Source organism: Leuciscus leuciscus (genome assembly GCF_965113295.1).
Source record: "Leuciscus leuciscus genome assembly, chromosome: 1".
Classification (NCBI taxonomy): Eukaryota; Metazoa; Chordata; class Actinopteri; order Cypriniformes; family Leuciscidae; genus Leuciscus; species Leuciscus leuciscus.
The window spans coordinates 78,707,200-78,718,870 of record NC_138725.1 but is presented as its reverse complement, the minus strand read 5'-3'; the positions used below and the strand labels follow the sequence as shown (position 1 = coordinate 78,718,870).

The 11,671-nt window shown below is 39.4% G+C and overlaps 2 long non-coding RNA genes across 2 annotated transcripts; one reads left to right on the top strand and one right to left on the bottom strand.

Annotated features, from left to right (window-relative positions):
• Positions 1 to 5,401: 5,401 nt before the first annotated feature.
• LOC309497594 lies at positions 5,402 to 6,474 on the bottom strand. The gene is made up of 2 exons (XR_014205612.1): positions 6,363 to 6,474; positions 5,402 to 6,257 (listed from the first exon to the last, which is right to left on the bottom strand). It is a non-coding gene; the product is annotated as an uncharacterized lncRNA (long non-coding RNA).
• Positions 6,475 to 8,207: 1,733 nt separating this feature from the next.
• On the top strand, positions 8,208 to 9,977 carry LOC309497600. The gene is made up of 2 exons (XR_014205624.1): positions 8,208 to 8,316; positions 8,456 to 9,977. It is a non-coding gene; the product is annotated as an uncharacterized lncRNA (long non-coding RNA).
• Positions 9,978 to 11,671: the final 1,694 nt, after the last annotated feature.

Sequence of the window (11,671 nt, the reverse complement as noted above, 5' to 3'; positions counted from 1 at the left end):
TAGAAGACTTGAGTTGAATTTCCAGTACCCTTTTGGCCTTTGAAATGTGTTAGCAGGTTTAAGAATAAGATTAACCATACAGTGGTCAGTTAAAGGTGCAGCAGAAACTGTTGAGCTTGACTCCAGACCAGATCCAAAATCAGAGACGAGCCAGAAATCTAATCTAGACTTCACTGAACCAAGTAAAGACTTGGATACAAGGGTTTTTAGTCCGCCATACAAAAGTTAAGCAACATGGGATTGTAATGATGTCTTGTATATTTTGAGGGAGATCTATCAAGCCAATCATCTATTACAAATAACATTTTCAGTTGGATACCTTTTACGTAAATCCTTTACAACTCTGATAACATCATCAATCATCATTTTGTTTTGGTTTTGATTATTATAACCATATATATTTCCCAGAATAAAAAAACTATCCTCTATTTCAAAAACGCAAATTAACCAATGACCACAACTGTCCTTGACAGTAGTTAATATTTTCCCAGGAAAGTTGTTTAAAAGTATAGCAACGCCTGCTGACCTATTAGAACCATGAGAGAAAAGTATTTTATCCCCCCACTGGTTTGACCAGAATTTTTCATCGATATCAACAGAGTTAGTTTCTTGGAGAAAAAAGCATTGTATCCTTTCATTTTTACAAAAAAGGAATACTGATTTCCTTTTAACAAAATCTCTTAGACCCCTAGTATTTAGTGAAACATAAGAAAACATCTGGTTATAAGAAAACATAAAAAGTATTTAAGAAATAGAAATAAAAAAGTTTAGATTTCTTGAAGTAAATAGTCTTGCAAGGCCCCTAACGATCATTATAAGTGATCAGAATAGTTATAAAACAACCTTTTTTCCCTTCTAAACTTAGGGATCTAAAGTGAACAAGCTTTAATAACTTATTTGAATTTTCCTTTGTTTGAAAACGTGACTTTTTTTCCCCCCTTTTTCTAAAGCTTTAAAGAAAACCCTAAAGTTGAATTAACAAGCTAACAATTAAGGATTTTTTCCTTCCTTCTTTACATAGTGATTATTAAACTGATAACTCACTAATGTAATAACATGCCCTTTTAACTACAACAAATATTTCTACAGGAGATATATTTCAGTAAGGACAGAACCTATCAATATAAAGCCTGAGGTATAAAACTCAATCTGTTAGATTGATAGATTAATGACAAGCCTTTGTCCATAGCGCTGTCTAATCCAGAGTGACCCTGTTACCGTTGATGTAGCCCACATGTCCTCTGTAATACACATTCTGGCCAGCCGCCCTGGCCTGCTCCATCTTCGGCCATACAGCTGCACGAGCCTCCCTGTCAGTTTTGCAAAAGTCTTGCTTGAAATGAATCCCCAAATCCTTGCAAACCTTAGAGTTTTTGGACAACTTCCAGATGGCGTCACGGTGGAATCTCATGGTGAACTGGATAATAACCTGACCATCTCTCCCCTCTTCTTCTCTCCCGATGCGGTGTACAGTATCAACTACCGAATCCATCGATGTGTTCCATTGCGGCGCTAATTTAGGCAGGATACTCTTGACAACGTCTCGGGTGTTTTCGTCAACTTTTTCTTTCAAACCATGTATTTTAAGGTTCCAGCGCCTCTTGTAACGCTCCACCTCCGTGACTTTATCTTTCAGCTCCTCGTTATCCTTTACAAGATTGGGCATCTCTTTTTCTATCGCTTGAATCTTGACCTTGCACTCTTTAATCTCAGTGGCATTCAGCTCCACTAGCCTGGTAACATTAGCCACCATGGAGCCACTCAATTCTGGAGGTGAGCTTTTCTATAGCTTCAACATGGCACTTCAGATAAACCCTGTGAGGTTTTAACCTTCCAAGGTGGCACTGCACTTTTCGTTGGAGTTGGAGGGGAACTTTTTCTCTTTGTCCCACCACCACTGGTTGTAACATCCATCTGCGCGTAACCATGGTCCGTGTTTGTTTGGCCTGAGGAAGCGGCTGATCTAACGTCTGACTTTCCTTTTGGCATTTTCAAATAAACTTTCGATTGGGCTTTAGATATATGGAATAAAGAGTTTCAAACCCTACTTTAAAAGTTCAGTTAACAGTTTTTAACCTTTAAACCAATCACATTGAATTTTGAAGTAAATTCCGGGGCAGGTGAACGAGAGCTCAGAAAGTGCTGCTTGCCCGTTCCGCCATCTTGCCGAACCTCTATGGCGAAATTGTGCCCCCTAGCGCCACGGAGTTAAAACTACATCCTGTTATGGTGAAATTGTGCCCCCTAGCACCCCGGTGCACTATAACAGTCTGTTATAGTGAAATTGCGCTCCCTATCGCGCCGGGGTGATATAACATGTTGAAATTTGTAAAAAAAAAAAATTAGCATCTGTCCGTCAAGCATATAAAATGACTCACAACTGTTTCCATTCATAACAGGCTTTTTTTCCCCCAGGTGCAAATATTGAAAGCGATGCTGTGGATGCATGTGAGGACTGATCTTTTTCTATTCTTTTATAAATAAAAAATAAATAAAATGAATAAAAAAAAAATGTATAATTAATTTTTTTTTTAAATGAACGTATTTTAATTCTCTTTCTCTTAATTTTTTTTTTTATTCGCAGCAGCTACCCCGGTGATTGATGCAGACAGCGCAGCGGATGGTAAAACAAGACCCATCGCCGACGTAATGTTATTCTTAATGTTATTCTTAACGTTTATGAGAAATCTAATTAATTAATTTATTTATTTATTTCAGATCTCATTCATTTTATTACGCAACCCGGCTACCCACTTGACACCGCTCAAGAAGAGAATGAAGACCTCACCGTCATTGTAACAGATAGACCCCAGTCCATACCTGACCCCACTCCGACGCATGCTGAGGATCAAGTAGCTCCTAACGACGCAGCTTTAGACCAGACCCCCGGACCAAGCGGAGAGTCTTTGAGAAAGAAGACTAGAAAAACGGATCGCTCTACCCCACCGGACAGTCCTGAGAGAAAAATTGCTCGTTTTACCCCGGCGATCAGTCCTGAGAGTAGTCCTGACAGGAAAACTGCGACGAGTCTTGACAGCGTATTTCTTTATGGTAAGACTATCTACATTATTTGTATTTAAACTCAAATTGAGTCATACCATTAAGATTTTGTGTTATATTTCTACACAGCTGGGTCCGGTAGAAGCCCTGACAGCGTGATTAGCTGGAATACGCCTCAACGCATCGCTTGGGAACAGAGTTCTTGGACAAGCGAGCACAATGAGGTGACAACCACAAATGCTGGTCAATCACCGTATCCTTTTCACTCACCGCCGGAAGAAGTGCCAGCTGCGCCTCACCCGACTGACGAACCACTCAACGATAGTCCTCTGACCCGTAGGCTCATTAATGCAATAGAGACATTAGGGCAAGAGTTTCGTGACGCACTGGTTGATATAAACAACAAATACATTGAGCTACGTGACGTACAAGATGATATAAACTCCAAATTGATTACGCTGCGCAGTGAGACACAAACCGAAACGTGTAGCAGATTAGACGCATTGCGCGGTGAGCTTCGGGCCTCTCACCTCGAGACATGTAGCCGATTTGACACACAGGATCGCTTTATTCAAAATCTGTCCGATGAAATATTCAGACGTATCCAAAGTATGCAGGCAGCCATCTGTGAGGATTTTGATAGAAGCGGTCGCATGTTCACCGAATACGAGCTGGTGCTTTTGATCCATCATCTCATACTCGTCATCCTAGATGGAACAGCGGAGTAAATTTAATATAGATCTATTCCAAGTAATCCTTGTATTCCATTAAACTTTTACGGTTGTAGTCGGTTTTCTTTACCTATCATCTAGTATACTCTATGATTTTGTAATATTTCATGTGTATTTTTTACATATACTCTATGATTTCATGTATGCTTTTTACACATACCCTGTGATTTTTATACTTTTTTACATATTCTCTATGATTCCATGTATGCTTAGATTTTTTATACTCTATGATTTTCATGTGTGCTTTGATATTTCATGTATGCTTTGATTTGTTTTTTACACATACCCTGTGATTTGTATACTTTTTTACATATTTCATCTATGCTTTTTACATATATTTTGTGATTCTTATATTTCATGTTTTGGTCTGAAATCTAAAATGGATGTTTCAAAAAGCTTTGGCGCAGACGACACAGAACTGTCACCGGACGAGATTGAAATGCTAAGTATGCTGCCGGACGAACTTTTAATCTCGTCCGGTGACAGTTCTGTGTCATCTGCGTATATCGGAACTGTGTATATCTCCTGTAGAAATATTTGTTGTAGTTAAAAGGGCATGTTATTACATAATTTTTTTAATTATAATTTTTTTTTTTTTTTTTGAATTTATAAAAGAATAGAAAAAGATCAGTCCTCACATGCATCCACAGCATCGCTTTCAATATTTGCACCTGGGGGAAAAAAGCCTGTTATGAATGGAACAGTTTTGAGTCATTTTATATGCTTGACAGACAGATGCTAAAAAAAAATAAAAAAAATTCAACATGTTATATCACCCCGGCGCGATAGGGAGCGCAATTTCACTATAACAGACTGTTATAGTGCACCGGGGCGCTAGGGGGCACAATTTCACCATAACAGGATGTAGTTTTAACTCCGTGGTGCTAGGGGGCACAATTTCGCCATAACAGGATGTAGTTTTAACTCCACGACAGCAGGTGGGGCCGGAGAGCTGATTAGTTTTTTTTATTGTTTTTTTTTTAATTGATTTTAAGATTACAATTACAGTCAGGGGGGTACAATGAGTAAAGCAGATAAACAAACATAAAATACATACATAAACAGCGACAAATTCAAAAGTTAAATAAAAATTTGAAAGTGTTTACAGATTGAGACACATTTTGTAGCTTTCTTATTTTTCAAACCCAATATTGTGTTTAGGTATTGTAAAATTTCTGCTCTTAAAATGAAAAATAAAGGCTTGTTTCCTCCAAATTTACATTTATGAATACTAAATTTCGCTAACAGAAGAAGCAGATTAAGTAAGTAATATTCCTTATGAAAGGATGTGTCATAAGAGAAAAAACCAAATAATACATTTTTAAAGCACAGTTGAAAGCTGGGCATGATATGAGCCTTAATAAAGGAACAAAAATCTGACCAAAAACAAACTGTATGAGGACAACTCCAAAATAAATGATAAAATGTTTCATCATGTAGATCACAAAATGTACAAAGTGTATCAATATCACAATTAAATCTGTTCACAAGATAATAATTACATGGGTAATATTTATAAATGATTTTAAGTGAAATTTCTTTGATTTTGTTTGTGATTAAATATTTGTGAGGAAGTTTCCAGATTTTATTCCATAACAGATCATCAGCACAACCATTCTAAAATGATATAATAGCAGGTCTGGAGACAATACCTTTGGGGTTCAAAAAAGAACTTTAAAGTGCAATGTAATGGCAATTTTGAGAAGTTAATATCAAACAGCATCAGAGGTGTAAGAAAACTTTCAAGAGACAAAACTGTAATAAAGAGAAAAGGTTTATTTCAATGAGGATTCTTTTCACAAAAGCCGCAGCCATCCAGCTTTGAAATAGAATACCCATTAGACATAATAAAACATAGACATTTTATACAGTTTCTTGGCAAAAAACTCCTCCTTCCAGGTTTCTTGTAAATTTCCAGAAAGATACCCCCCCTATCTTCAGCTAGTTCGGACTGGTTTCTACCCCCTGGTACAGGTCACACTGTTCTATGTCCCTGAGACACCCAAAGGCCTTCATCTATGACCTAAATTGCCTCTCGCTTCCCTGTCCCCCCTCAGCTGCTAGAAAACCTCACAGAAACATATGATTAAACAGTTTGGAAATGAATGATTATAAGAAACGCTGAATTTTCCACAACAAATTCCTCCTCTTTATCATTCTCTGATAAACGTATTAAAGGAAAATTCATCCTTGTCTTCTAATTTCTTGATCAAACATCATTACATCATTACATCATTTCATTTCAAGATCAGAATTGATTCAAGTCTTTACATCACAGTTATACTCTTAAACTTAGTAGGCAAAAAGATTAAAATTAAAACTAGTTGGAAAAAAGATTAAAATGAAATAAGCTCAGGCTATTTTCCCAAGGATAGGCCCTTAATTTACAGCAAGCAGATAAAGGTTTATTCTGGAACCGGGCTAGACGAACGAGCTCTGTCATTGCATCCCCAACACTATAGGTCGGACCCTCAGTCATTTCAGTATAAACAAGAAAAAGTTGGATTAGTAGGAAAACAAAACATGCTATAAAAACACAGATAAAGTAGATAGGAAAACTCCTCATATTCAAACCCTGTCCTTGTATGCCATCTCGTAACACGGATGGCTACTGCTTTTAACCCTCTGAACATATCATCATTCTTACAATGGAAAAAGAAATAAAAATAATGAAAACAATAATAATAATAAAAACAGTGTATAGAACAGTCAATCATTGACATCAAAACCTAAACAATCAAAGTTTAGAAAATCCCTTTCCTGGTCCCAGGAAGGCAACAAAAGGAAAGAAAACACATTTAACTCATGTCTGCATACACGTCATCGCTGTCATAATCATCACATTGCTCTCCATCAGTTATTGGGTACAGAGTCAGTTTCACTGCTTGGACTGACTTCACTTTGCTAACTGTCCCTGCCCTGATCAATCTCTGCACTGAGCTGGAAAGGCACTTCATAATGCATGGTAAACAAAACAGAATCAGTAATCCCATACCCACAATTGGCAAGACAGTTTGAATTATTCTATAAAACCACCCTGACCATGCAGACATCAGCCACCCCACCCTCTCACTACCAGTAGCTTGAGGCGGCTCTTTTACCGCTTTCCTCATGTGCTCGATGATATTGGTTATGTTGTCACTATAATCAGGAATATTAAAACAACATGATACCCCCAACATTTTACAAACTCCACATTTCTTTGAAGTCAAAGCTTCAGAGCACAGCTGCTTACAGCGTTTGCTCTCCTCTTTTCACTGTTTGTTTCAGGACTCTTCACAAAGTATAAAAATTTGTACTATATGCCATCAATTTCATTAAAACTGTGTTGAAACAGTATTCCTCTATCAAGTGGTTAGTCTGCAGATTCAACTTAATGTTATCAATATTTTGTCAGTCCCACTTATCTCTGCTGTTTCACAAAAAACAAAATATCATATTACTCATCTCTCAATCCCTAAATCGCACAGGCTCAGTTAACAGCTTTTAGCTGATATTGAATGAGAGAGACTCTGAGGCATTTAGGACTGGCACACTGTACTCTCATAAACTTCTAAAATCAAACTTTATCTACCACTTAAACTTTTAACTCTAGCCCAGCAGTAAGGCATCTTTGCCAGAATTTACATCTATTTTCAAATAAACATAATTTTTATATTTGTCTTTTGCCCACATCAGGGAAGTTAGACATTACATTACCACTAAAATACAATTCTTCCCCATTCCGCTTAATAAAACCTTCTCATCCCTCATCTTTATGTCATTTAACTTGACATAAATAGTTCCATAAATTCTATCAGAAATTTTATTTTCATAACATACATTTCACTATATTTCTTCTCATCTTTCCCTAAATGCAAGTTCCTTCTGCATCCTCCAATCTTCTTACGACTTCCATCTATTAACTTTCCTTTAAACTTTCTTTTCTCCCTTATTTACTTGCACATTCTTTTCACTTTCTTTAGCACTGCATTCACATTCTTAGTTCTTTCTCAGACGAAAACTTTAATATCGTCATTTAAATACTGTTCTACTTTCAAAAAACCCACATTAATACACGTCACTTTCACGTTATCACTTTCTTTTCTGAGTGTCCATTTACAATTACAGGCTAAATGGCCCCGCTGACCATAATTAAAACACTCTCTTTGCCTATAGTTTGATCATTGAGCTTGCAAACAGCTCCAACTTACTGCACACCCTTGAAGCAGTGTGTCCTAATCAGGAATGTAAACACAGCCACTGATAAGCAGTTCTCTGTATTCTTTTACAGTCCACCAGTGTGGATTCAATCACAACAGCCAAATCATAATCTTCATCATTATTATTGGCAGCACATTAATTTCCATAAGTTGTAAAGAAAATCATTCAACATATTCTAAAGGTTTTCACTAAACATTTTCTTTGTTAACTCCAACCACCTTGTTTGGCAGATACACAGAAGTTCCCACATTCATTAAAGCTGGATAACAGCACCCTGACCAGTCCTTTTTTCAAACGGTGATATGATATTACCACAAACCCAAACTGCCGCCGGTGAACTTTGATACGGTTTATCGAATGGACACTTAAAGTTGATTTCTTCGTGGTTGGTTTTAATTCTGCAGTCTGACCACCCAGTTTTAAATGGTTTCGGTCTGACCTTTGCTTGTCCCCTCGTCTCTCATCCAGGCCAGCTCATCTCCAGAGGCCCGTTCGATCTCGGGTGGCCCTGGCAGCACGAGAGGTTTCGCCGTTGTTGTTGTTGTTGTTTGTCGTCGGGGTTCCTCCTCCTGTTGCTCTCCTGATATGGATGGAACTCTCCTGCAGTGACTGGCATTCACCCACGTAGCTCGCTCGCTGACCTTCACCGCAGTATGCGTGATCAGCAAGACTTGGAACGGTCCTAGCCACCGTTTCGCCCTCCAGCTCTTCCTCCTGAGGTCTCGAATCACCACGTAATCACCCGGTCTGATTTTGTGCAGGAACGTCTCTGCTACTTTGCCCCTGGCATTTCTTTCACCTGCACAGAACTGTTAGATCACAAACACGACATCTCTTTGCAGTAATTCAACATTTCATTCTCACACACATCTGTTGATGGAAGCCTCCTTCTTTCCCCCGTTATACCCATGAATGGTGGTCTACCAAAGAGGATTTCAAATGGGCTCAAATTTGTTTTGACTCTCTTTCTCATTCTCATGTACATTAACACAGTGGGGAGTGCTTTCACCCACGAGAGTCCTGTTTCTTCACAGCATTTTGCCAATTTGTTCTTTACCGTCTGGTTTTCACGCTCAACAGCGCCCCCGCTGGCAGCGTGTTAGGCACAGTGTGTTCCCTCGTGACCACATATCCACGACTACCAAACAATATTTCTGTTTTCCACACGGGGTTAGTTCAATGAAATCAATCATTAAATATTCAAATGGCCCGTCTGGGGCTGGCTGACTTGCCAGTGGTGTTTTAATGCCCCGTGCAATGTTATATGCGGTGCAAATCACACATCTTTTGCAAAAATTTTCAGCTCACATTTGTGAAACCTTTGGTAAACCACAATTCTTTCATTTGCATAATCATCCCCGCCTTGGATGCATGGTCCATCCCATGCAACAATTTAGCGTAATGTGGGGAGAAATGGCTGGGCAGACATGGCTTCCCATCAACAGATGTCCATACACCATCAACAAGGCTGCAGCCTTCCATTTGGTTTTCTCAGCTCCTGTGGAAAAAGACTGTATGCTCTGTAAACAAGGAGAAATGTCATTGTTAAGATTAATGTCAACTAGTGCGCAATTGGCGCCACTGGTATCAGCTTCAGTCTGGTTTGCTGCTGCTGCTTTCGCAGCCATATCTGCTCTGGCGTTGCCTGTTGATACGAAACTTTTATCATTAGTATGCGCTGCGCATTTACAAATTGCAATCTTGTCTGGCAGCATAATGGCCTCCAAAAGGTCAGATACTAACCTAGCGTTCAGTATTGGTCATCCGTCTGACTTAAAAAAATTTCTGTGCTTCCACAGAGCACCAAAGTCATGCGTGACCCCAAAAGCATAACGCGAGTCTGTGTAAATCGTTACAGACTTATCAGTCATCAGTTTACATGCTTCAGTCAAAGCGACTAATTCAGCTGCCTGTGCAGAGTAATGACATGGTAATTTGCCAGATCTTACAGTTTCAAATTCAGTCGTCACCGCATAACCTACGTTATTCTGTCCTGTTTGTGGATTCTTCAACGCAGATCCATCCACAAAAAGGACATTGTCACAATTATCAAGCGGAACGTCCAACAAATCTGGACGCGGTGTGCACACCTTTTAACAGTGACATTTGGCATGTCAAACAAAATTTTATGATACCTCAATCGAGCTGTAGACAAATGTGACGTTCTCTGCTCCTGCAAAATCAAAGACACCAAATGTGAGGCCCCTAAAGTCAGATCAGCATAGCCTACAAACTCTCTTGAGGCCATTGAGGGCCAGTTCAGCTACCACCACCGCCCGGAGACAGTGTGGCAATCCCGCTGCCACGGGGTCGAGTTTTGTTGAAAATAGGCTAGGGTCTCATCGGTCACCATGCGTCTACAGGAGAACAGAAGTCATAAGGTCATGCTTTTCATCAACCATCTGCACAATGGATGGTCTACAACCAGAAGGTCTAACAATCGAGATATCTCATTGTGCTTTCATGTTATCAAATGCTGTCTCAGCTTCACTTGTCCAAACAAGTCTGTCACATGACTTCAACCCTTTCCCTGTTGTCAGGGCTCGTAAAGGCTGTTCTAAAATGGCATAATTGGGAATGAATGTACGACAGTAAGCACACATCCCCAAAAATGACATCAACTGTTTTTTGTTACAGGCTTTGGGGCTTCTTTTATGCCCTGCACCCTTTTCTGTGACAGTGCTTTGCTGTTTGGTTTGATAACATGCCCCAGGAATGTCACTTCCTGTTTCACAAACTGCAGCTTTGAAAGGCTGACCTTGTGGCCCTCCCCGTCCAAGATGCTGGTGCGTCACACTGTCAGTCCTGCAAACAGACTCATTCACTGAACAGATCAAAAGGTCATCAACATAAGATATGAGTTCGGTTAATTTCGGTTCTAACTTGTGAACCATCACAAGGCCTAATTACACCCTCTTTCAATAGAGCGTCAAACACTGGTTTTATGCCCTCTATTGCTTCACGTTTCAGGGAATACTGTGCCTTACATGGTCTGAAATCTGATTTTGGTGTTATTACAACTGGCTCACATCCTTTAATCAGCCCCACATCATATTTGGTGGTATTTGTGCCAAATAAATATCAATCTCTTAACCATAAATATCCCCCTGTGTTGTCACATTTTTCCCAATAGCAATCATGTCTCTCCTGACCTCAACCTCAAAATCAAATTTTTTATCTTAAATGCCCCCCATACTCTTACTCTCTGCTGTGTGTGTGTCAACTCTCACCCAGTCTGTGGCCGATAGACACTCTCTCACAAAAAGGCCCACATCTCTCCACTGTTGGCTTATGGCCTTGGAGACAGATAAGTGGCAGGCGGTGTTCTCTGACATAAGATAACAAGCTTTCTGACTTTCTGTCAACACTGCAGACACACACTTTCTGTCCAGAAAATCTGGTCAAATTTCACACTTTCATTCTTCACAGAATTAAACCACATCTTTTCAAAGTCTGAATCTCGTTCTGCCACGACATGTGATGTACAATGCATTTTGTCATTTGTCATAAACTCTGTGTTGACTGGGTTTGTTCGAGCCTTTGCCAATTCCAAAATTTTCTCTGCCCAATCAACATCTGTCACCTGCCATTCATAAGCCCACTTCGGCTCGAATTTGGAACAAGTAATTTGTGATGTCTCCTCAATGCAAATTCCATAGGAATCAGCACAGAGGGACAAATTTAATTTACACATTAAATCACGAGCCATCAGAGGTGCGGGACAACCGGGAGACCAC